Below are 25650 nucleotides of genomic sequence, written 5' to 3' on the forward strand. Positions count from 1 at the left end.
GAAAGAAGGGCTTCCCTTCCTAGTTCCAGTGTGCTGTTCCAGCTTCTAATGCACCGCTGCCAGGTGTGCGAGGCCCAGTGGTACAGATTTTCCAGGGAGTTTCTCCAGGACTCCAGTGCAGACCATCCCTATGGACCGGTTCCGCGCCCTCTGGCATGGTGGTGGGGGACTACCTGTTTAACAGCTCAACCCACAGGCTTTCCAGCAGGGGCTTCATGTGGAACAGGTCTGGCTGGCCAGCAACCCAGGGAGCTCGTCCACTGCAGGCAGCAGCAAGCCCAGCCTTCCCTATGACGTCTGATTCTCAACGTCTGTGGGGCAATTGGGGATCCATCTTCTGAATTCTTAGTTCCGTACCAGGTCCTCAGCCCTAGAGAACACCACTCTCTGCATTTGCCATTCACCTGTTCCTCAGAATCCTGCTTTACCCTTTTTAGTACTTAACACTTTCAACCAGTTAATGATACTTTCCATTAAATTGGCTCCGTTCAAATTCCCACGGAGGTCTGTCTCCTGGTGAACCCTGTCTGATGCACTGTCCCAACACTTTATTTTGCATAAACACAGCAGCTCCTTTCTAGGACTGAACAATGAGGGAAAGACCAGAGAACACAGGGAAAGATGGTTTTTTTTAAAAAGGCTTTTAAGAAGATGTTGTCAAAAGAAGGAAGTAGTCGTGAAGGATCAGAGTCAAAGCATGCCTATGAAATAGTTTTACTTCAAGAGCCAGGAGAATATTTTTGAGAGTGTGCAATGTGTCTTTTCAACAAGATTTAAGTAGGCACTTCACATATGAAACTGCAGAGCAAAGTTCTCATGAAGAGAGCAGCTAAGAACAGTACAGGGATGGAGCGGCGCCTGGGTGGCTCAGTCGGTTGAATGTCCGACTTTGGCTCAGGTCATGATCTCAGGGTGCTGAGATCAAGCCCTACGTTGGGCGCCCTCCACTCAGTGGAGAGTCTTGCCCCTCCCCCTCTCCCTCTGCCCCTCCCTCTGCTCATGCTCACTCTCTCTCAAATAAATAAATAAAATCTTTTTTTTTAAAAGGAGAGAACAGTACAGAGAGGGAAAACAGACTTGCCAAACTTAAAGACACAGTTAAGACAAAGAATAGCAGACTGGATTCCAGGAGAGAATACATACTAATAATGCCTTATTTTGAGGGAAAAACAACCCCAACAACATAAGCATCAAAGCAAGAAAAAATAAACAGTACTTGCAAAGATAGTTTGATCCCAGACTTCTCCTCCACAATACTAATAACTAGAAATAAAATGAAGCAACTACCACTGAGCTTTGAAAGGAAAAGATTATGATGTATCATTCAATATCCTATAAAGTCATCACTCCCGAGTAAAGGTAACAGGAAAAATCCTCAGAGTGTTTGAAGTCAGAACGCATTATGCTACATACTCTTCCTGAAAACAGTTCTCAAAATACCACCAGCTGGTAAAGAAAGGATTGGAAACAAAAAGCTCAAAAATGGAGAAGTCTTATTAGCATAAAAGGGCTGGTTGTAAGCAAGAGCTCAGAAACTAAATGTTTCATAATTAAAATTAAATGTCATTATAAGATTATATAAATGTAAAGCCAATTCTTAAAATTGCTTTTGAATTAAAAATGCAAACTTTAGGGGCACCTGGGTGGCTCAGTGGGTTAAGCCACTGCCTTCGGCTCAGGTCATGATCTCAGGGTCCTTGGATCGAGTTCTGCATGGGGCTCTCTGCTCAGCAGGGAGCCTGCTTCCTCCTCTCTCTCTCTCTGCCTGCCTCTCTGCCTACTTGTGATCTCTCTCTGTCAAATAAATAAATAAAATCTTAAAAAAAAAACTATCTAAATAAAATTTTTAAAAAATGCAAACTATAACAAAAACAGTAATTTCCAAATTATCATAATGGTCTCATTCTAGATTTCCAGTTGCAGGGAAGTAATTTAAAAGATGCTATATTTCTTCCCTTATACAAGTGGACAAAATCAACAGAGTATTTCGCTCATGATTTTGATAACTGGAGAAAAATCTGTACAGTATTTAATTATAAATTAACCTTAACCTAAAATCAGGATTTATAACTTCCAAATCACAAAAGAAAGAAAGGCAAAGAAACATGTGTGTGTGTGTGTGTGTGTGTGTGTGTGTGTGTGTGTGAAATAAAAAAGACTAATACGATATTAGTTAAGTGTTTGGTGGATTTACAATTTTTTTCCTCCTTCATATTTTTCTGAACTTTCCAATTTGTTTACAAGGACCAAGTCTAATTTGCATCATCAGAAACAAAATAATAAATATTAGAAAAAATCCTGGGCCTCAAAGAGCAAAAATTTCAAAAGAGACATTACCATCTGTCATTAATTGCACAAACTAGGTGCTCTGTAGCTGCTGCCATAAGACCCAGAAGGAGACAGAACAGTCATATGGAGGAGTCGTGAAAGAGAGTGCTGTCAAAGGAGCATTTTCTTTCTTGACTACAGGGTTTCGGGGTTTTTCTGCTGTGTGTGTGTGTTTGTGCGTGTGTGAGAAATATGTCTGTTCCACTTCTCTCCTCCACGCAGATTTGACCAATTAAATCAGGTCTGACCATAGATTAAAGAATATCAGAATAAGGGATTTTAGAAATCATCTATAATCCTACCCCCTCCGTCTCACTCAGAGAGAACTGAGGCACAGAAAAATAAATGGCTTGTTCAGGTCCAGCCAATGAGTTAGTTTCCATAAATGTATGGGATTAGCAGAAATACTATAAAACTCATAGTTTTATGAAGCCTTGAGGGCCTCGGATAAGGCTCAATAAAAATGCCTTGTTGAATATGTAGGAACTTGCTGAGCAGAGGAGATCTCTAAGATACCAGCCAGCTCTAAAACTTTATGATGGGGGAATTAATTGGCTACTTTGTCTTCCAGATTTTGAGACTTGCAGGTTGCTCCTCGGGGTCCCCTTTCAGCCTCTGGACCTAAAACCATTGGAGAGGCTCCCCGGCTGGTAGCTAAGCTTTTGGATCAGTTCCTCGGCCATTCAAAACCCCAGGCTCATAAACCTTCCAGCTGTGATCCCCAGGGGAGAGCAGGGTTGCAGATAAGATATCTCCATATAAAAATCATTAATAGATTGAAATGCACATGGATCTACAAGCGCACTGAAGTCCTAGTCCTAGTCCCTGAGTCCAGTCCATGATGACGTTTACAGATACGTACTGTCTGAAAAACCCAGTTTCTTGCTCACCTATCTGTCAAATACTAAGTTATTTTTTCCCCCGAAGATCAAAACTTTTTTTTGTTTGTTTGTTTTTAACTGAATGCCTACTTGAGATTGAGACAGAAAGTACCTTGCAATAAAATCACGTGTGAGGGGGTGCTTTTTGGTCTATGGTGCATACTTACAGGGAAATTAAGCCATTAAATTTACTCGAGAGCCTTTTATAGCTGTTTTTGCTATTTTGCCAAAGGTCTTTTATGAAAGATTTGGGAATCGCCCTAAAATACCACAGTGGATTTTAAAAGACGAGCCAACCCCAAGGACACTATGCCTTTTCCAGTGAGCAGTGGAACTCTGAATGTTTCCATCTGGGTGGGGAGGCCTGTGAGTGACAGGACATGCTCCAGCCGTATGTGACAACATCACTGTTGCATCCAGGCAGGGACCCAGGGAACGTGGAACCAAGGCTCCCAGCAGCCATTTCCACCACCACCCCACTGGTGCAGGCTGAAGTCACCTGTAATCAGGACTCAAAATGTTATACACACACACACACACCAATCAACACCACAGTACTGCATATGTACATACACTTTACATATTGGGCCTGAATCCTGTGCTTACTATCTCTGCCAAGTTGAGATTTCACCGCTGAGACAGCTTTAGAGAAAAGTGTTTCAGATTCTTCAGTTAGCTAACCCCCTCATTATAGGAAGATTCTATACAGATCCATTCTGTGCTGAATTCCTCTCTCTTGAGTATAACAATTTAATGGATAATGACTCAGGATAAGTTCAGATTTGCTCCAGGGAAGAATAATGAACAAACTGAAAAATAGGGACTATTTCTTGGGAAATTCAGTTTGTTAAATAAGATCTCTCAGATACCAAGGACTATATCCGCAGACATAAGGCTGTCTCTCTAAACCCTCTGGGACCAAAAAGACCCCAGAGGAGGTGGTGGTAACTCGTGTGTGTGTGTGTGTGTGTGTGTGTGTGTGTGTGTGTGTACACGGACTCACCCACTCAGGTGAGAGTTTGGGTGGAGTTTTAACTCTGCCACAAACACTCAAATTCTCATAACCCAAAGCAAGGAATCAGCACTCACATATTTAAACAATGAAGTAATCAACTAATTAATCTGGTGCCAGTGAGTCTCCAATTATTTACTAGGAAGCTTTTTACAGTTCCTCATGGGCCAGCCAGAGAAGCCCTGCTAAGACAGGAAGAGCCTCACAACATGGCGGCAAGGTTACCCCTCCCCCCAGCTTCATGGATGTGGACTTTAGCACTCAGAGATATGCACATGTACACTCACAGAAAACAGCGATCTTTGCCATTATTTTTTCTTTTCACCACTGGGATCTTTTTTCTTCCCTTAAAACTGGCTTGTGATGCTTTGACCAATATTATGCAAAGAGATCTGTGAGACCTTTCAATTTCAAAGCATGCTAATACACCAAAAGCTCCCACTCAGGAATTAACAATTGTCACAAAGCATTCCCTTGAATTTCAATCAGGAGACAATGCATTACAGGGAGGCAAGGGCTTCAAATGCCTATGGGTACATTTCAAAGGTACAATGTGATGGGAAATATTCATGGCAGATCTCTATGTAACCACTGGGCCAATGTGAATAAGGAAATAAAGTCCTAAGTACTCATCTTTAATCAAAATCTTGCAGTTTTTCTTTCTTCAAGGTACAGAAGAGCCCTTTAAACAGTCTAGAAATGGTCTGAGGGAAACAGCAGTATCAGTACACCGTCCTCAAATCAAACCATACTAGCTTTGCCAACACCAAGTGCTGGGGTTGGATTAGAATAATGGTTTGAAATGAGCTATTCCTCATTTTTCCATGACCCTGAAGTCTCTATCAGAGTTTGCTTCCTATCTTGGACCTTACATTGTCACTTTTAAGAGGAGTACACGGGTATCTGTAAAGTGTGAAAGAACAGAGGACTATGCAAAAAGCCCAAGAGAAAGCTGCCAATACGGTTACCTTCTAGAAGCTCTTACTACATGTCTGCTCCGGGGACAGCTGGAGCCGATAAAATTCACTTTTCCCTTTGTCATACTCCTTGGAACCCAGAATTTCTAACCTGGCATTTTTACTCCTTGGCAAAATTACTAAGGTGACTTTATAATTCCTAAAGTTCTCTCTTAAACATATCTTTTTCAAAGTCATCCTTAGAGTTTCATAAAAGCCACGTGAACTCATCCATCAGACAAAGAGACAGTACAAGATCAAGAAACACACCTGAGAGGAAAAGCACAGACAGCATTCACCTGCCTTGGGAACATCCCTGCGGCCGGGGAATGAAGCCAAGAGCTCTTGCAACATAAAGGATGGAGCTCAGTACAGACCCACCTGCTCCGTCAACCGATCGCCCCAGATGCTAGAGAAGGCCAGGCAGGGCTGGGCTGGGCTGCCTTCTCTGATCGTGGGAATAGTCCCCTCATTCTTCACTTCCTGTACTGAGCCTCTCTTCCTGTTCTGAGTTCTTTACTCCATGGACTGCTGTGAAGCTACTCATCTTCTCTATTAGAGTTCACCTTGACCATAATATCCAAGCTTGACTATTTTCTGAACATGGGTTCACACACAACTCAGAGCCCTCAAAGACGGACCCTCTTCTATTCACGACCACTGCAAGGTTTGGGCGGTTATGAAAAGAGCCAGGCAATGAAGCCTTTAGTTAGTAAGCGCACAAGGACCAACATACAACGCTCCCATATGGTGAGCAGGTATGGTTCCATGGCAGGTCCATTCTTCCACCACAGTGCAGTCAGGGTCTTCAATCCACCAGTAAAGTTTGGGCAATAATGAGTTAACTTTCAGGCAGCAGAAAGACTTTTCTATAAAACTTAGAGGGATATTTTAAATAGCCATTACTGAGCTATCAAGATTTAGTTCCTATGTACGAAATACATTCGCTGTAAATAATACATGACATTTTTTTTTTCTCTTTACAATTTACTGAGAAGTCTAGCCAAGCATGAACTTTTTTTTTTTTTTTTTTTTATGACATCCTGCTTATTACAGAGATTTCTACACATTACAGAGAACTGGCTTTCTAGACAGGACAGTGCCCTCTTGTTGTCACATCACTGTGATGTTGTTGTGATTGTTTGGTTTCTTTCTTCTAGAAAAGTGAATTCAAAGAGAGGACCTTGTAATGTACGCTAGCAGCCTAACGAAGCCACACTCGTCATCTCACAGTTCACGCAGAGCCCCAAATAGAACTGAGAGCCCAAATTAGTAGTAAAATAACTTAAATAAAAGCATATGCTTTAGCCATAGAGCATGATGTGTGCAGTTATGATCCTTTTTCGCTTGGGTTTATTGCTTTGTTTTTTCAAATATCGGCCCCTTAAGGAAGTACCTCTCTCTCTCTCTCTCTCTTTTAAATGGCTGCCAATCTCCAATTTGGGAACCAGCTTTATAAGCTTGCAACCACTACGTTTGTGCTACACACCTGTTCCTCTAATACCCACCACCTGATGTCTATAGCACAGCAGAGACAGAGATACATCTGTCTGCAAAGATTTATAAGAAGGATCACTAGAGTTGGCCTTGCGTGAGAGCAGTGATGGGGAACATTCATCTAAACACAGGATGCTTAAATCGGTGGTTCTCAAGCTTCAGCATACTTTCATATCACCTGGGGCTTTGTTACACCTTCTGACTGTCAGGTCTTAGCTCACAAGTTTCAGAGTCAGAAGATCTTGGAGGGGACCCAGAATTTTTGAGTAAGCACCCCGACTGTCACTCTAAAACATTCATCGGTGGCCATACTTCGGGGCTCACTGGGAAAAGGAGTCTGCATGTCCACTCCCCGGCTTAAAGAGCTGATAGACAGACTCTCACGGTATGCCCACAAGGGCAAACTCACTGGCAAATACAATACACAGCCACTGAGGGGAAACTCGGGGCGGTCGTAACACAGCACTCTTCCCCGACCATGACCAAGGCAGACCAGCTACCAGGTAATGGAACACGGTGGCTGGCTGAGAGTGTAAATCACGGAGCCAGACTGCCTGGGTTCAAGTCCTTGCTTCACCAAGGACTTAACTTCTCTCTGCTTCCGTTTCCTATTCTCTGATACGGGAAAAATGTCAAGCATTGGCCTTACAGAATTAACGGGGAATGTCAAGAAATGAAAACAAGCAGAAGACAGAGAGCAGCACCTGACCTACAGGGGTGCTTAGTGGTGGAGGTGAGGTGAGGGATGGAAACCCCTACTCAAAACAGTCACTGAAAAAATAACGCACAGAATCCCATGATACAAATTGAGAGCCAAGGTACAGGTTTCCAGGCTTACTTATTTAAATCTGCACATGGAGTATGCTGCAGTCACGTCCCCCTGCTCTCTGGCACTTCTATTTCCACCTCCCCTCTAGCCAGCTGGTTCCTCCTCGCTCCTCAACCCGGGGGGATTAGAATCTTCTTGCTAGTTTACCTGTCAGGCTACACCCAGGCAGGCGATGGGCAATGGTGTGAGCCAGGAAGTCTCCAAAGGAGCAGGGTCATTTCCAAGTGGGTCCCCAAACCCTGCTTGCTTTCAGAAGCCATGACTTGGCACACTCAGGCACTCCTTCAGATAGGGCTTTCCAGAAGGCTGGTGTTGCCAAACCCTGCAAACTTGAGAGACTCAGTCACATCCCTGCTCTCCATCATTCTTCAGTTGTCACACCCTGAACTCTTTCCCTCCTTTGTCACATTGGAAGGCTCTATCCAACTGGACTATACTCTCTCGTGGCGCTGTATTTTAGAAAGTGGTCCCTGAACACAGGGTAGATTTCTTGTTTTCCTTATTCCATTAATTTGGAAATGCCATCACCACGAAGAGCCATGTTTGGGGCTCTACCCCTTACCAAGACCTCTTCCTGGACGGCATTTCTTTAAATCATCAACATAGGACCCAGTGTTGTGTTTCAGGCACCTGGTCTCAGCCCCCTGTGTCACCTACAAAGCAACCATGACCTCAGTAAATGGGATTTGGCCTCCATCTGGCCATGGCATTTTCAGCAAACCACAGAATCTACAGCTAAAGACAGCCTAAGAGGATCATCTACTACAACCTTCTGAATTTTCCGCAGAGAAAAACATAGGTTCTTGTTTAAGAGACTTGTTCAAAGTCACACAGCTGGGGGGCAGCTTCCAGTTTTCTGGTTGCTCCAGCAAGCTTTCCACCAACACTGATTTCCCAGTGAAGATAAAGAAGACATACTCATGAAAAAATATATTTGACACGCCAGGAGGATGACAGATGATACATCAGAACCATTCTCGGGAGGGTCCGTTCTCAGCACTACATTAATTTGTGCCTTAGTACAAAACGAAATATACTTTAATTGTAAAATATGTTTGAAATGCAAATAAACAGAAAGAAAAAAATGGAAACAAGTTCGCTGTATCTCCACCTAAAAAGAGCCAATCATACCCTGGACATTTAGTATATACCATCTCAATGTTGTTTTTCTAACGTGGATGTGTGTACAGCAATGAAATGATGCCATGCATGCCATTTTATGACCTGCCTCTTTTGTCTAAAAATCTAACGTGCCCTTCTTATCATACTGTCAAACTTCCTTCTTCATCGTCATCTGCACCACCTGCCAAGTCCTCCACAGTACAACCAATCTCCTTTTCTTGAACATTTCTGGTTCCTCCCAAATTTTTAAAAATTATCAGCAACTTTGAAATTAATACTTTTCTAGCTAAATTTCTATGCAGACCATACAAAACTCCGAAGGATGAATTCCTAACGTTGGAACTGCTGAGACTAAAGTATGCACAGTCGTGAGGCTTCTGGTAGGTGCCGACAAACTGAGAACTATATTTAAAGGAGACACTGACAAACTGGAAGGTGTCCAGAGGATGACCACCCAGATGTCTATTCAACATGTCCTCGAGGCAGGCTGACGGGTCCGGGTGTGCCCGGCGAACTCAGGTAGGAAGATAAAATTCCCTTCAAAGGGCAAGGACTTTTGTTGTCCGATCTGCTTCCTTGTGTCTCATTTAAAGCTGAGGTAACAATGTCAGGGGACACCATGGGGGAATGAGAGTCCCTGTGTCGTGTATAGGGGGCTGCATCCCCGCTCTGCTGTGCTCCGTGACGCTGGGGCTGGGCTCTGCAGTCACACTCTTCCTCGCCAGACCAAGCCAGGGGGCTCCCTGTCGGCTTCCGCCTGCAGGGAGCACGAGAGGAAAGCCACAGGAGGGGTAAGGCTGGCTCCTTCCATGATCTTCGGTTCCTTTCAGCATCACCCAGGGATGGTTCTCCATCTTGGCAGCAGCAAGTGACCTCACGTCACTGTTCTTCCAACGTTCTCAGATCCAGCCTCGGCCACACGGCTCCCTCCTCAGAGGTCTGGTTCCTAGCTCCCACAACCCTTTTCTGAGCTCCTAAGTTTTCATAATTCTCACCTCTTCCTCTTGTTCCCATCTCAAGGGCTGACAGCTGCCCCCTCCCCTTCTCTACCTTTCCATTTTTCTAATATCTAGTTAATAGTTCTTTATACTGGATTCTCTCTATTAAAATGACCGGTAGGGTTCTAGGGTCTTTAGTGGACCCTGACTGATATGGTTCCCTATCCCTGGAGCTGGTAAGTTGAGAAGGAATAACCTCATGTCCAGGGTATTACAAAGGCAATTCCTGAACTGAGAGAAAGCTAAGCCCACTCCACCAGCAGATTGGCAGAGCCCTGCTTCCTCCTGCCTGGCCCCATCATTCCATGGAACTCGGGTTTGGTAGAGCCCAGTCTGGCAACCACGAATCCACACAACTTGAGTCCCTTTCCAAATCTCATGATTCTGGAACTATGCAATTCTTCTTGCATGGTCCAGGGCTCTCTGGACATCTACATGGCCCCAATAACAGTTCAAGCATAATAGAAGATCTGGGCCACGGGGTGCCTAGTAACCACCTGGCTGCCCCATTTACACCCCTTCTTTCGACCACAACCAAGAGATCCCTTCTAGCCGGGCTGGGGGAGCACGGTGCAGAACCATTATTACTGAGTCACTTCCATGCCTGCTGTTGACAGTAGGTCCGCATGTTTCATCATGAGCATCCTTCTTTCAGAGGTTTCTAACATGACTTTAAAAATCTGCTCTAGCTTAAAGTTTGGCATGAAAGGTCTTGGCCCCCAGGCTGTATTTTCTTTCAGGGAAGCTACTAAACGTGTGTTTAGCTACTTTAGAGCTCAGAGAGAGCACTGAAAAGTCCTGAATAAGAGAAATCTGCAGTTTGAAATGCCCCCTTTCCCCCTCAAAATCTATTAAGCTTCCATTTCCTTAAAAAAAAAAAAAAAAATCCAGGAGATTTGCTCAAAATGTAGGCTTTCATTTTCCATTATTAAATCGAACCAGGCTTTTGTGATACTCCAAGTATTTAAAGATAAAGGAGTTTGATGCAAACAAGATATTTCATATTAAAGGTGTCTTCCCACATACATCTTCCGTTATAGTTTGGTTTTAGCTTACATCTTTACCTTCTTTGATCACCCCCGAAAAGAGGGTCACATGGCTTTTGAAACACATCCCAAACTGTGCATTTTGCATAGGTGATATTTATAACCTGAGATACTTTTCCTTTATATCTTCTCTACTACTCTCAAGAGAGGTGGTGAGTGCTAAGTATCAGAATTATCCCCTCTTCGTAGAAGAAAAGATTGAAGCTCGAGAACTTGACTTGCTTAAAATCCTGGTAAAAGCCAGGCTAGGAAGCAGATAGCCTCGATGCCTGCCCTATGCTTGCTCAGAAAGGGACGCTGCCTTCTTAAACGCCTGCCGCACAAGGAAACCACAGCGAAGACAGAGAAAAGGGGAGGCCACCAGTCCAGGAACATCTGCAAACTGGAGCAACTTGTCCTGATGGGGTTTCCCTCTCCGAGAAGTTGCTCCAGTCAGGGGAGGCTCAGGCAGTTCCAGAGTCCTCCCTCTGCTTCCCTGCTTTGCAGACACAGTTCGGGTCATGACCAGGAAAATACCTCTATCCCCACACTTGTCCTCAGTGCTAGGAAGGGCCTGTGCTCTGAAGAAATCCAGAGAAATGCGGAAAGAAATCCTAACTTTACCACCCACAGCCAGGGGCAGCCACCAGTTCCACCTCTGATAGATGAAACAAAAACAAGAAACAAAACAAAACAAAAACAAAAATCAAAAAAGCAAACAAAAAAACAGCCCAGTATCTCAAAAGGTTTCTGTGATCAGTAAAAGCACCCAGCACACTGGGGTGCCTGGACAGCTCAGTCGGTTGGGGGCCAGATCCTTGATTTCGGCTCAGGTCATCATACCAGGGGCAGGAGATGGTGCCTCACGTCAGGCTCTGCGCTGAGGGCGGAACCTACTTGAGATGTTCTCTCTTCTGCTCCTTTCGTCCCCCTGCCTCCACTCATTTGCTTGCTCTCTCTAAATTAGTCAATTAATTAATTAAATAAAAACACCCAACACACGAGAAAAATGCAATAAACTATAGCTGTGATAAGCAAACATAAACACTGCCACCCCAAACCAAAACCAAACAAAAACTTAAAAAGGAAAGAAAAGAGAAGAAAAAAGAAAGAGGTAGGTATTCAACAGATAGGAAGATGCTCCTCCCTAAAAGATGAGAAATGTGCAGGGTCACTTACGACTACAAACAAGGACCATGTGGGAAATCCCGTTGGAAAAGTGAGGCTGGCTTGTAAGACCCGATGACTCTGGATATGCCGGCCACCGCGCAACCCGGCTTTACGGTTCAGCCAGTGACTGGGGGCTGTGATTGCTGTGATTGCTGGACCACCCTGTCCTTTCTTCCCATTCCAAGATGCGTCACCTGTTAGTTTACCCATTTATCTTTCCAACAACCTTGCATTCTTGAGCATCTCCTGGGGCGTCCACTGCATCTCAGCATCGAGCTAGGCACTGAAGATACAGAAGGACATAAACTAGGGCTCAGTCCAGGGTAAGCTGTGGGGATTCACCTCAAATACACAGTCCAACTCAGTAATCAAAATAAATAACATTGTGATGCAGCATTTTCATTAATCAACATCAATATAAAAAATATCAAAACTTTAAATAAAGACAAGATCATGAACAGGGCTGTGCTGAGCCATACTAGAGCTGAAGCAAAAGGGAAAACCAGTAACACTGACCTGGTCCCATTAAAAAAAAAATTTTTTTTAAGATTTTATTTATTTATTTGTCAGAGAGAGAGGAGCGAGAGTGAGCTCAGGCAGACAGAGTGACAGGCAGAGGCAGAGGGAGAAGCATGCTCCCTGCCGAGCAAGGATCCCAATGTGGGACTCGATCTCAGGACGCTGGGATCATGACCTGAGCTGAAGGCAGCCGCCCAACCAACTGAGCCACCCAGGTATCCCCCATTTTAAATTTTTATATGTTATCCATCATGGGGTGTTTTTGGGAGGGGTATAAAGATTGATCACTTCAAATATTACACTAAAATACTATTAATCTGGATTAATGAGCTTTTTTAAAAAAGATTTTATTTATTTGACGGATAGAGTGAGCATAAGCAGGGGCAGCAGCTGGAAGAGGGAGAAGCAGCTTCCCTGCTGAGCAGAGAGCCCGATGCGGGACTCGATCCCAGGACCCCGGGATCATGACCTGAGCCGAAGGCAGAGGCTTAACTAACTGAACCACCCAGGTGCCCCTAATAAAAGTTTTGGCAGCCCCTCAGATTGCTGGCTCTAATCTTGGCCCTAAATGGGACAGGTCTAATAGTCAGCTGAAACTTAAAATCCCCCGGAGTTGCCGTGGGAAGCAATCTAAGGCATGAGAGATCTATAATGGCTGAGAAAGATCAAGGGAAGAGCAGGCAACACAGGGCTGGTCAGGAGTGATGCCCCAAACCGGGCCTGCTGCGGGCTCTTCTTCACGCCTCATCCACGCAACCTTCACACCTCTTTCACCCCTTGACAGTGGGAGGTGGTTCTGTTTACCATTCGCAGCCCTTGGCCACACACAGTCCCACGCACCAACCAGGTTTCCGTAGGCAGGTGTTCCACTCGGCGGCGTGTGCCCCAGCCTTGCCCGGGCCGGCTCTTGCTCGTGATGGTCAAGTCTGCTCCAAGACCGTGTGAGCACAGCGGTTCCCTGAGCTGTGCCCCGGTTACACGATGGGCTTCCTACTCACTGTGGTCCGAGTACTCAAATGCCAGCATAGACATAGACTACCGTGCTGTGTGGGGACACGAGTGCCAGACACAACTGGTATAAACATAACCCACTTGATTTCTTCTCAAAGTACTCTAAAGCAGCCGGTTCCTCTCTCCCAGGCTTACCCAGGCAGGCCTCTGCCCCGCCCACCCTTTCTACTCTGCCGCATGTCACTGCTGTAAGCAAGGGAGTGAGCCCTTGATGGCAGAGGCGATCAGCTGTGAATTCAGCAGACCACATTCCCCAGCCCCCCCGTGCACCTACACTGGGCCATGCGCCTCCTTTGTACCCAGTGAGGGCGAACAGTGGGGACTTGCCCATTTTCAGACTTTCCATGGGTAACCCTCTCTTCCTTTGGCCCCCATCTGGCTAAATGGAGAGAGAACACCGTAGACTTCCAGGATAATGGAGCCAAGGTGGACCGAGCATGGGTCCCTGAATGAACGGAAGGAGAGCCCCCCACTAGATGGAAATAAACTTTGACTAGAAACTTGAAAATAAGCTCACTGACGTCCGGGGGTCTGTTACAGCAACTAGCCTATCCTGACTAACATCTTCCCCAACGAGACTGCAAACTCCTCCCTGGATGGCTCTGTATCTGATGCGCCCCCGTCTTCTCAACAGAGGGAGAGCACACAGTAGGCGTGCAATATACTCCTGTGGTAACTAGGCACCTCTATTTCCCTCTTGAAGCTATCACAAAAAAGTAGGTCCGCCACCATTCCCAGCAGAATGACTTATCGTGAATCGCTCTCCATCTTTTTATACTGAAAATGAAGGCGAAATATTCCTAGAAACCCCTGTTAATTGTGATCACGAAATAGAGTGATTTCTGCTTCTTAAATGCCACTTTATAATCAGCTAATAATCTAAATAGAAACAAACACACAAAGGCAAAGGATGGAGTCAGAATGGGAGCCCCAGACACATCCTCGAGTTTTCCTCTGGAAAGATTTCTAACGCGCCATAGCGTCTTAGGATATGTTTCTGCTCTGTGCATATCACAGTTGACATCTTGTCAAAACCCGGGGAAATAATTGCATCCCCGAGTAAGAGGATCACGCAAGCAGCAATTTCAATGTGGCACTGCTCATCAGCACCGATTTACTAACATCTTACTGTATACAGCCGTGCGTGGCAGGAGGGAAACAAAGACGTCCTCACCAAGGGTTAGGCATAAAAACACAATCTTATGCTTCCGATTCAAAAGAAGAAAGAACAAAGAAAAAGAGAATAACATAAGAACTGGGGTTTCTTCCTCTTAGAAATAAACTTTTAAAAAAATCTGAGTCCTAGTCTTCTCACCTCCATTTGAGACGGGTGGACGAGGCATAAGCCGGACTGCTTAGGTCTTGAGGGAGAAGAAAAACAACCTATCTTATGAGGTTATTAAGCGAACACCTCAGCAAGCCGCAGGCATGCTACTCATTTATTACACAAAACCGAAATCTTCTGACAGTCCGTAATTATGTGCTGAGAACTCTAATGAGTAGCTCTGCACCAGAAGGATTCACAAAACTTTGATCAGTGTCCCAAGAGACAGCGGGTCAAGATAAGCCTTGAAATCTGATTAACATCACCCATTCCCATCTAGCATTCGAAAAACAGTTTTCAAGCTCTCCATTCTTCAGCTGGATATTTTGAAAACAATTTTGTCAAACATCCTAGAGCAATTATAAAAAAAAAATTATAAAATGTCACTTCTGGAACAGACTTAAGATAAAGTTTATATAATTTCCCATGTACAATTCTCCATACCTTTTTGATCCTAAGGCCATGATCATGAAACAGTTACACTGTAGGGCTCAATGCTCTATACTATATTAGATGGAAACTGGTTATCGTTTTTTATCTTGTCTTCTGCAAGTGAGCAAGATTTTAGAAAACCTGGGCTTGAAGTGGTGATGTGTTTATTTTTATTTTTATTTTTTTAAGTAGAATCCACAGTGAGTGTGGAGTGTGCAGGGCCCGAATCCACGACCCCAAGATCAAGGCCTGAGCTGAGCTCAAGAGCCCGAACTCCAAACCGACTGAGCCACTCAGATGCCCATGAAGTGGTGACATGTTTAAATTGGCCATCCTGGGACGCCTGGGGGGCTCAGTGGGTTAAAGCCTCTGCCTTCAGCTCAGGTCACGATCTCAGGGTCCTGGGATCGAGGCCCGCATCGGGCTCTCTGCTCAGCGGGGAGCCTGCTTCCTCCTCTCTCTCTCTGCCTGCCTCTCTGCCTACTTGTGATCTCTGTCTGTCAAATAAATAAACAAAATCTTAAAAAAAAATAAAACAGCCATCCTCACATCCTTTTCTCTCTTCCCTTTGGTTTTAAGACACATGAAGCAGGGAAAAGAAATGTGATTTAACTGAAGCTAAATCATCTGGAGAAGGAATGGAACCCATGCTGATGGTTTCATCAGTTTGGTTCAAATGAGAGGTGTGTATGTGTGTATGTGTGTGCATGCATGCACGCGTGTGGGCAAAATGAAAACACAGCTGCCCTCTGGTCCCTCTTAGTAGGGTTAGAGAAGGAAAGGCAAAAACAAAATGAAACAAACCAGATAGTACACGCCACCAGCCCAAATGCCTGCCTGCAAGGCAGACATCACTAATCAATACCCCCCTCTCTCCCACTGAGCCCCGCAGTCTGTGATCCTTACCACAGGCCTCTCTGCACCGGCTACCTGGCACATGGAATTGAGACGCTAAAGTGAAATCCAGTTTCCAGCTCTGAGTCTGTCCGATTACTAATGAACGTTTGAAACAGAAAAGACATCAGAGTTGCTCAACTCCCCTGTTTACAGGTAAAGAAGATGAGCAAAGGAGATGTTAATTGACTTTTCAAAAGCAAAACAGCCAATCCACAGGGATTTTTTAATTGAAATCTTCAGAATTTTAAAATACTCTTTCTTGGTATGATTTATGCCATTGAAGGCATGTACAGCAAGGTTCAAGAAGAAAGGGATTTCAGCAGGCTGTCAGGTCTGTTCTACAAACCAAGACAAACAAACAAACAAAAATCCACGGCAGGGAGTGTAAGGAGAGCTGGAAAATCGTTCTCAACCTGAAATGCACGCAAGGCAATCGGCCAAGCTTCCCATAGACCCTGTCTCCTGAATCATCTGCCTACATCAACACTGTCTGGTATCACTCGCTCCTTCAGGCCAGAAATAAAAGAGGATCCATGTAGAAATTACCTCTAGCGAAAGAAACGGCCTCTGCTGGATCGTTCTGGGCTCACAGCACTGACGCCCCAGTCCCATCTGAGAGCCCACCCCCCTTCAGGGTGTCGAGATGGAGCCACTCGGGGCTCAGAAGCTATTCCAAGTCTGAGGTCAGGTTTTTCAGAACAAAACACAACTTCTCCAGGCCCAGTTTAATGGTGATTATTCTGTGTTTTTGGCTGAGTGGCGTGAAACCCCCAGGAAGGCGCCCTCTGGGAGAGAGAAAATGACTACGGAGCCCTTCAAACCCCTGATCCAGCCCGTTCCTTCTCCCTCTCTCTCTGACACGCGCGCGCACACACACGTGCTCACACACTCCCCCCCATTCCGAGAGGAGCCCCTGGAACCCCCTCCACCTCGGGGTTCCCGAAGCATGAAGCACTCTTGGGAGCCACGGAGGCGCGAGAAGAGGGAAGAGAGTGGCAAACGGCTCGCGCGGCGGAGCCAAAGCCTCCAGCAGGTTCTCCGTGGCGGAGGAGAAGCAGCCGCGGGGAAGGACTTCGCACGAGGAGACGAGGAGGAGCAGCTGGGGAGGAGGTGGAAGTGGGTGACAGAGACATGAAGCCAGAAACGGAGCTGTGAGGAAGAAGGGGGAAAAAAGGCTGAGCAGCCGAAAGCTGGTGGTTAAAATAACTCGTGGTAACAGAGTGTTCTTTGTTACCACACACTGCTCTTTGTTACCACACATTACAGCAAGTTATAAACAACAGAAGCATGCCGTACACTAAAGCTGCTTTTCAGGCTCCGGGCTGCGGTGACCTCACACACTCCCTGGCTTCCCCCTCGTGTAGACGGATGCTGTTCCCAGGACCCCAGGTCGGGGCGGTGGCCATTGATCTGGGCATCTCCCCCGACCCACGGGCATCTGCTCTACTGTCTGGCATCGTGCTCCTTGCAGAGACGCCTTCTGCATTCACACGGATGCGGGTCAGAAAGATGCAGACAGGACGGGTCCCATCTGTGAGGAAAAGGGACCGTCGAGGTCTACAAGGCAGAGGGATGCAAAACTTTTCCGAGGGAATTAAAAAAGCCCAGAGAAAATGATCTCATTTGGGTCTATACATAAAATTAGACACTCAACAGCAACAAGAAAACAGCTTGCCTGGGAAGACAGTGGACAGACATCGCCCAGGCTTCGGTGCTAGGAATGGACGCCCCGAGGTGGCTTCTCCCGCCCCCTGCCCTGATCACCGTCTCTCCCGACTACCACCCTTCCCTCCCTCGTGTGGCCTCTCATCTACCAACCGCGGGGCGCAGGGCACACCGAGGAACCTTCTGGTGGGAGGAGACAGTGCGCCCAGCCCCACGTCTTCCCACAACGCCATGCGACAGCCAATGGAGCCCATCGGGTCACCTCGGCCCCCCCGAGGCCTCCCGTCTGCCCTGGCCACGCCATTCATCTCTGCCCTCGGGAGCCGACACGGACACGCTCGCTGGCCGAGCTCTCTGGCGGCCTGCACTCCCCTTGACCTCTCAGTCAGGGTGGTCAGACGCTAAGGGGCACTTCGTGCTTACTCAGACTCCCCCTGCTGTGCGGCTCTAGCCCCCACCATCAATCGCTTTTCCTCTATCACTGAGGGCTTTTTAAAGACCCACTGTAGCAGAGCTGATGGTGTCCCAGGGTTGCTTTTTCTCCTTGTTTCTTCCTCTGCATCCTGAGAATGCTCGGTTTCTCACTAGACTGCGGGCAAAGACTACGTCTAACTCATCTTCACGTGCCCCTTAGCAGGAGATCCCAGATCCCGAGCTGGGCCTGTGCCCGATCCGTTTCTGTTACCCTCAGAGCCCGTCGCTTGTTCTTCTGTGAGATCTCCCAGACCTGTTTTCTCATCATTCCCACTGCTGCCTTCTCATTTCATCCTGGCCCAGGCTCTGCCCAAGTTATGACCTCACTAACCCCACACTTCTACCTCCTCCCCGTCCGCTCCACGCCTCAGAGGACCGCCAAAATTATCCTTCTGGAAGACAGTTAGGCCTCATCTGCCTACCATGACCTTACTCTTTGAACTGCTTGCCTTCACCCTTAGTGGGATGGTGTCCAAATTGAGCAGGATGAGAAATTCGGTGCCCCTGATAATTTGGCCTCAACCTCCAGACATATCTGCCATTGTCCATGTCCTACACCCTAGCTCTGCTGACCAACATACATTTTCAAGCTTCTCTTTCTCTGAGTATGTGGTTCTGCGGGCCAAGGATTCACTTGCCTCTCCTTCAGCCTAGTGAAACCCACACCCCCAAGGGCCAACTGGAAGATCAGGGTCTCCGTGAAGCAGCGCCAGCACCTCTCTAGGGCGTGAGTCATGACTCCCTCCCTGAGTTATGAGACCACTCAGCCCGTGTCTCCGTCCTATCACTGAACATGTTACAGCCCAGGTCCTACCTGTAGGCGCCCCACACTGTGAACGCTCAGAGACCAGAGTCCTGGTCTTGGTATTCCCAGGACTTAACACAGCACCCGGCACGTTCGTGGAATGTTCACTGCACTGAGTGGAAGGCAATGAAATTTCAAAAGAACCGATCAGCCACAAATCTTTCACAATTAATCACACAAGGGAAAATGTGAAAAGTGGGTGTCTCTGGAGAGAAAAAGTGATGGAATTGGTCAAGAGACAGACCTACTTTCCACCGCTGTTCCTTTTAATGAGCTTGAGGTGTTTTACCACCTATAAGCACTATTTTTTAACACAGTCCGAGGAGGTACCTGGCACTATGCACAGTGGGGCTTTTAGGCATCATGGAAACAACTTCACTAACCAGAGAAATCCATGAACCTGGGATAACTTCTGTGTAGATTATCCTATTTTTTCCCTCAGCTCCCACAGAGCCGTGCTGTTCTGCCGTTGTTACACGCTGTACAGCCTGCGAACAGAGTGATTTATGGACATGTCCTCCCTGCTGGGTCGTGAGCCCCGAGAAGGCAGCGACTCTCCACTCCTCACCTTCACGGCCTCTACAAGCTTCTAGTGTAGTGCTCTGTGCGCACGTGGCTGTCACTTGTAACTGTTTAATAGAATTGGACTGACCATGAAAATATGGCAAAGTTTCAAATTTTAAAAAAAAGTGATAATTATACTAGTTTGCTGCTAATAATTCAGTTACGTGGAGGTAAGGAAAAGGAAAGCTAAAATATCGCTAAGAGATAACAGTGAAAATATGAGGTTTCTTATGGTCAGACTGAGTACAGAGCTAGAATAGCCGTAAAAACATAACGTACTTTGATATTTTGCCATTCCTGATTTAGGTGGTAGATTCACATATATTATTCCTTCTGTACTTATCTTGGCAAAACGAGCACTGTGCTTTCACGTGAGAGCCCTGAATACACACGCGGAGCCCCCACTCTGCGGAACCACTGTCGGCAGAAGATGAGAAAACGTTCTGAGATCAAAGGAGAAAAAGGAAAAATGGATTCTGAGATGATATCCTTATAGACAAAATAGGACGACCATCAGCAATTTCCAGGCAGATTTAAAACCTCACTCCCCTGGTGGAAACACTCCAGCCAGATGCTGTGGTGCCGGGAAGCAGTTTGCGAGCCCCCTGCCGTGGAGGAGAACAGAGCGCAGGATGTGGACTCTGGCCTCAGAAGCTGAGCAGACAGCTCTCCTGACCGTCACATTCACAGAAAACAGTGCTCGCTTCGGCAGCACGCACACTGAAACTGGAACGGTACAGAGAAGGTTAGTGTGGTCCTCATGCAAGGGTGACACATAAAAGTTAGAAAACAATAGGAAATTAAAAAAAAACACACACACAACAACACAGGATTCGTACATATGAGATGGATATTCACTGAGCACCAAATACAGAAATACGCGGTATCCACGTGTCTACGTAACACGACAAATACGGGTCCTAAGGGCCCCCAATCTTGTCATACACTCTAAGCCTCACCATTTCCTCCAGGAAGTCCTCCCCTCTCCTCCTCCCTCTCCGACACACACACACACACACACACACACACACACACACACGCTGGCTTCATCCAGCCCTGCTTGTCCCATGTCACCACCGTCCGCTTCACATCATGGTTCGTGGGCGTGTCGTCAGCCCGGCGGACTTTTCATCACTTGCACAGAGACTCCACAGCTCAGTCACTCACCAGTAAACTCTACTAGTTCATGACCCACGGAACGCAGCTCACTGGCAAGACAATGTCTGATCTCACAGCCTGGCAGATCTGGATGTGTCCTCTCTCCCCACAGGCCCTATGAGAATTCTGTTTCTTGAAGGGAGTAAGAAGAACGCATATGGGACAGAGAAAATCATAAAAGCAAAGTTAGGGGCGTACAGATAAGTCCCTCCTCTCGGGCCACTAACGGACGTGCCTCCTTTAGGAAGCAAATATTGGGTTTTATTTTCTTTTGTAGTCACATTGCTTAGCCCAATTATTCACACAAAACATAAGATTCATAAATAGTTGGTGATTCAGTTAGTTAACTAGAGGGGAGAGAGAGGTAAGAAAAAGAAATGTTCTCAATTAGTGCTCACTGAAATGAGAAATAAGTGAGTCAACAGACGAAAAGTACAATTCTCCCTTACTTTGCCTATCCTAAGTGTGTCCTAAGTAATTTAATAAGGTGTCTGTCCCTTACCCCAAACTGGAAAGGGTATTAAAAGTTCACAGCAAAGGAAACCATCAACAAAACAAAAAGACAATCTACTGAATGGGAGAAGATATTTGCGAATGACATATCCAATAAGGGGTTAATATCAAAACTATATAAAGAACTTATACAACTCAATTACCCCCCAACCCCCCCCCAAATAATCCAATTTAAAAATAGGCAGAGGACATAAACAGACATGTTTGTGATGGCTCTGCAAAGGAGCCATCCAGATGGCCAACAGACACACAAAAAGATGCTTAATATCATCAATTATCAATTATGGTGTGTGTGCGCACGTAACAGAATATTACTCAGCCATCAAAAAGAATGAAATCCTGCCATTTGCAATGACAGGGATGGAGCTACGGTGTATAATGCTGAGGGAAATAAATCAGTGAAAGACGAATACCATATGATTTCACTCTTATGTGGAATTTAAGAAACAAAACAAATGAACAAAGAAAAACAGAGACAAACAAAACATGGACTTAACTACAGAGAACCACCTGGAGGTCACCGGCGAGGAGTGGTGGTAGCGATGGTGAATTCATTTTGAATTTGAACTGAATCTGTAAATATTTACTGAGACCGACTATATATAGGGTGTGTTTCCGATGCAGAGAGGACAGAGATCGATAGGAGCTGTTCTTTCCCTCAAGTATCTTACGATCTAGCATCACCTTCCTTGAAAATTGCGGTGCCTTTTACTATGATGCAAAAACAAAAACCCTCAAAAAAAAAAAAAAAAAACAAAACACCCCACAATGAAATTTCACAATATTTATAAAGTCGTATGTTGTTTAAGCCAAGGCCAAAAGAAATACACTAGGGTTCCTTTTCAAAAAGTATGAGTATTCCAACGCCGAATCCCAGACAGCAGCCGCCGATCTAAAGGGCCTCACCCCAAAAGGCCTGTCTTCAGTCCTCAGAAGGAAAATGCAATAGGCAAGTCTTCAGAGTTACCCGTGCCTTGACTGTGACAAAAACATCTATCTCCGTATGTCCATGTTTAAAAAAAATGCTGGTGGGAAGGCTTATCCCCCACAACTTCCTTTAAACAAAATGTAAATGTTTGCTTTACTTTCATTTTTATGGACTGCTCCCAAAGATTTTGGTCTGGGCTAGTTTTTCATGTCTCTTAATAACCTGAATATTCATGTCTCTCACAACTGCAGTGTGATAGTTAAAACGTGGTTCTGGGGGGATACGTCACTCTATTATATAAAGGGGACAGATATCACCTACATAACAGCTCAGTTTAATGTATTTATCTCAAAATTAAAAACGAAAGTGCCTGAAAAGTCTAATCTTGAATAGCATATATTTTTCCCCACACAAAATTTTAAGAGGGGGGGCGCCTGGGTGGCTCAGTGGGTTAAGCCACTGCCTTCGGCTCAGGTCATGATCTCAGGGTCCTGGGATCGAGCCCCGCATCGGGCTCTCTGCTCAGCGGGGAGCCTGCTTCCTCCTCTCTCTCTCTGCCTGCCCCTCTGCCTACTTGTGATCTGTCTGTCAAATAAATAAATAAAATCTTTTAAAAAAAAAATTTTAAGAGGGAACAAACATATGTACACCTGTGTGCCGGTGTCTATCTGTATATTCAAGATAATACAAAACTATGTACTCACATACATAGCTTTAAGAATTCAAGCAACACATGACTAAAGGGAAATGGAAAACAGATCACTATTTCAAAATTGCGGGGGAATTACTGAAGAAGAACATTGCCGAAATAAAAAAATGTTAAAAATGCAAACTTAAATGTCAGGTGTCTTCACTAATAAGGTAGTGAAGAGGGAAGAAGTCACACCTCCTTGTGATCAAAAAGAAGAGCACTTCTTCTTAGACGAAGGGACACGTCCCCTTATGCATCATGTTCTTGGGCTTAAGGGGTGTTCGGTCCAAGAACGCTGTTCTGCATTTGGTCTCGTGTGTCCTGTGTCAGTGAGAGCTGTCCTGTCTGGGCTCCCAGGGGCCAAAGGATACATCCTTCCCATTCCCACCCCATTGTGGTCAGTGTGCTTCTTCCAGAAACACCTACGGGGCCAAGCTGTGGTACAGATGATCTGCACTGCCTCCTCCCTACAATACAGAAGTCCAGCACCCTCACCCTCTTCTAGAAAATACTACATTTCTGATTGCTGGTTTCTTGCCTACAACCCCTACCAGACCCAAAACTGTGGTCCTGGCTTACGCAATATCTGCGTTGAAGAAACCCCCTCACATTCATTCATACTGAGGATTACAAGGACTCACACTCAATGGAAACAAAGAAAACAAGACTTTATTACAGCTCCTGTGGTGTGTCCCAAAGAATTCGTATTTCAGCCTTCTTTGGGACTTAAAAAAAACAAAATTCGGTGCACTTGAGTGAGGAGACGGAAGAGCAGAAGAAAAGGAGACAGCTTCCAAGTCCACCGAAGCCACAGGGCCATCCGGTCTGACACCCCTGGGCACCTGGCCTAAGACATGGACCTCAGGCAGGAGGCACTCAGAATGGTTTCAAGGCCAAGGATGCTGGAGTCAGGCACGTTCAGGCTCAGACTACGGCTCAGTCACGTGACGGCTTGCCCTAGCCGCAGTGTCCCTCAGCTTCCTCCTCTGCAGGATCGGGCAGCACCTCCCCGGCAAGGCCCCGGAAGCGGTGGGCATGACAGCTGCCCTCACACCGCTCAGCCGGGGTTCTGGCCGGATCTGCTGGGGCTGGGACCGCCACTGCTACTCCTGCGGCAAGTGAGAGCCACCGGGCTGTACTTTCTGCCAAGAGAAGGTTCACGCACAGCACAGTAGGTCTAACTGCCGGCTCCGGAGGCTGACTTTAACTCTCAACCTGGCCATTTTCTGACGCAGCTAAGTTCCTCGGACAGTGTATTTAACCTCTCTGCACCTCAGCTCCCAGTCATGAAAAGGGGATGATAGTATCTATGGAGTTACAGGGCGTGAAGGGAATATGCGTGAATTGTTTGCAAGAATTGCATGCAGTAAGCGTTTTTTCTACTTAGAGTGTCTAAAATTAAAAAAAAAAAATGTATTATTAATGGTAAGAGGCATACAGACAACTTCCTAAAAGATAGGCATTAGGTTAAGCTACACATACCCACTTCCCACATATGTACATATGTACGTATGTATATTTAATTATCCTGATTTACAGGTGACAAAACTGAGCCATGGAGTATGTGAGCAAGGTGCTGAGTGGCAGAATCATGATTTAAACCCAGGCAGTGTGGTTCCAGAGCCCATGCACTTAATCACTAGGCTGTGCTGCCGAAGAAAGTGTTAAAACAATGAATAAAGGTTCCTGCTGGAAAAATACAGAAAAGAGTCAATGACCTTGACCCTCCTGTTTTCAATGAGCAGGGACAGTTCTTGCAAAGTGCGCACAAAGGCATGTGGAGGGCAGGGGAGGGCCGACTCAGTGTTCCCTCTGCAGGCCAGGCAGGGGTTTTCCAGGCCCAGTTGGAATACAGGAGCGGCCTAAAGATACAAAAAAGAACTCAGGGTTTTGGCCCTAAATCCAAAGTCACTTCGTTTACAGCAAGTTTTAAATGGACAAAGAACAAATGCTTATCGTGGGCTTGCCTTTCTGTGGTACCAAGAGGGACGGTAAATAATCAGGATATTGGTCTTGAGGAAGCTTACAGGAGGCCAAGGTAACTTCTACTTCCCTCTGAACCCAGTGGTGAGGCTGACCCCTCCACCTACAACTCCTCTGGACTGCAGCGGGTGTAGTGGCCTTGGTAATGCTCAACAGCCTGCAGCTGAACTTTAGGCCATTTGAGGTCAAAGACATATTCATTGGTCACAACAGGATGAGTTGACCAGAGGCCTTATCAATTCATCAATATCCCTAAGGCCTTACCTCATAAAAATCCCATTCCAAAAACCTAGCAATTTTAGGTCAACTGTGTGTTGAATCAGTGTTTTGCTATTGACTAATTCTTGGGAGTGATTCATTGCTTTTCTCATCCTGTTTGAGTTGAATTTCCTGTCAGTGTCTCAACTTTTGGTCCTTCTAGGTCACCTTTTCAAGGGATGCTCCCTAATAAAAGACTTTAAGCAATGTAAAATCTCAACCCAAATCACCAGAAAATGGACAGAAAAAGATGGGGAAGAAACACAGAAAAGCTGAGGAACAGGGGAGAAAATCAAAATGAGTCCCTGGGTTCCTAAAAAGATGAACATTTTTCATCTACCAGATTAGCAAATACTGTGTTCTTGAGGTATGGAAGCAAGTGGCACTCCCACAGATGTCAGTGAGAGTGCAGACAAGTGCCCATGGAGGTGAACTCGGCCAGTATTTGTCCAAGTTTAAATGCACACACCCTCTAGACAAGCTATTCCCTGGACACAAACCTTATAACTGGTGCTATCTCCTGACACCAAAAAGACACCCAAACTGTGGGTACTTCTAACTTTCAGGAGAGATATTCAGAGGAGGGTTTCATGATAACCACGGGACATAC

At 45.8% G+C, this 25650-nt stretch overlaps 1 protein-coding gene and 1 non-coding gene across 5 annotated transcripts in view; one reads left to right on the forward strand and one right to left on the reverse strand.

Moving 5' to 3' along the window:
- GLIS3 (GLIS family zinc finger 3) overlaps positions 1-25650 on the reverse strand; it is a 438806-nt gene that overhangs the window by 238768 nt on the left and 174388 nt on the right. The gene's annotated exons all lie outside the window — the stretch shown is intronic.
- On the forward strand, positions 20206-20312 carry LOC131813383 (U6 spliceosomal RNA). The gene has a single exon (XR_009346786.1). It is a non-coding gene; the product is annotated as a U6 spliceosomal RNA (small nuclear RNA).

Source organism: Mustela lutreola, chromosome 12 (genome assembly GCF_030435805.1).
Source record: "Mustela lutreola isolate mMusLut2 chromosome 12, mMusLut2.pri, whole genome shotgun sequence".
Lineage (NCBI taxonomy): Eukaryota > Metazoa > Chordata > Mammalia > Carnivora > Mustelidae > Mustela > Mustela lutreola.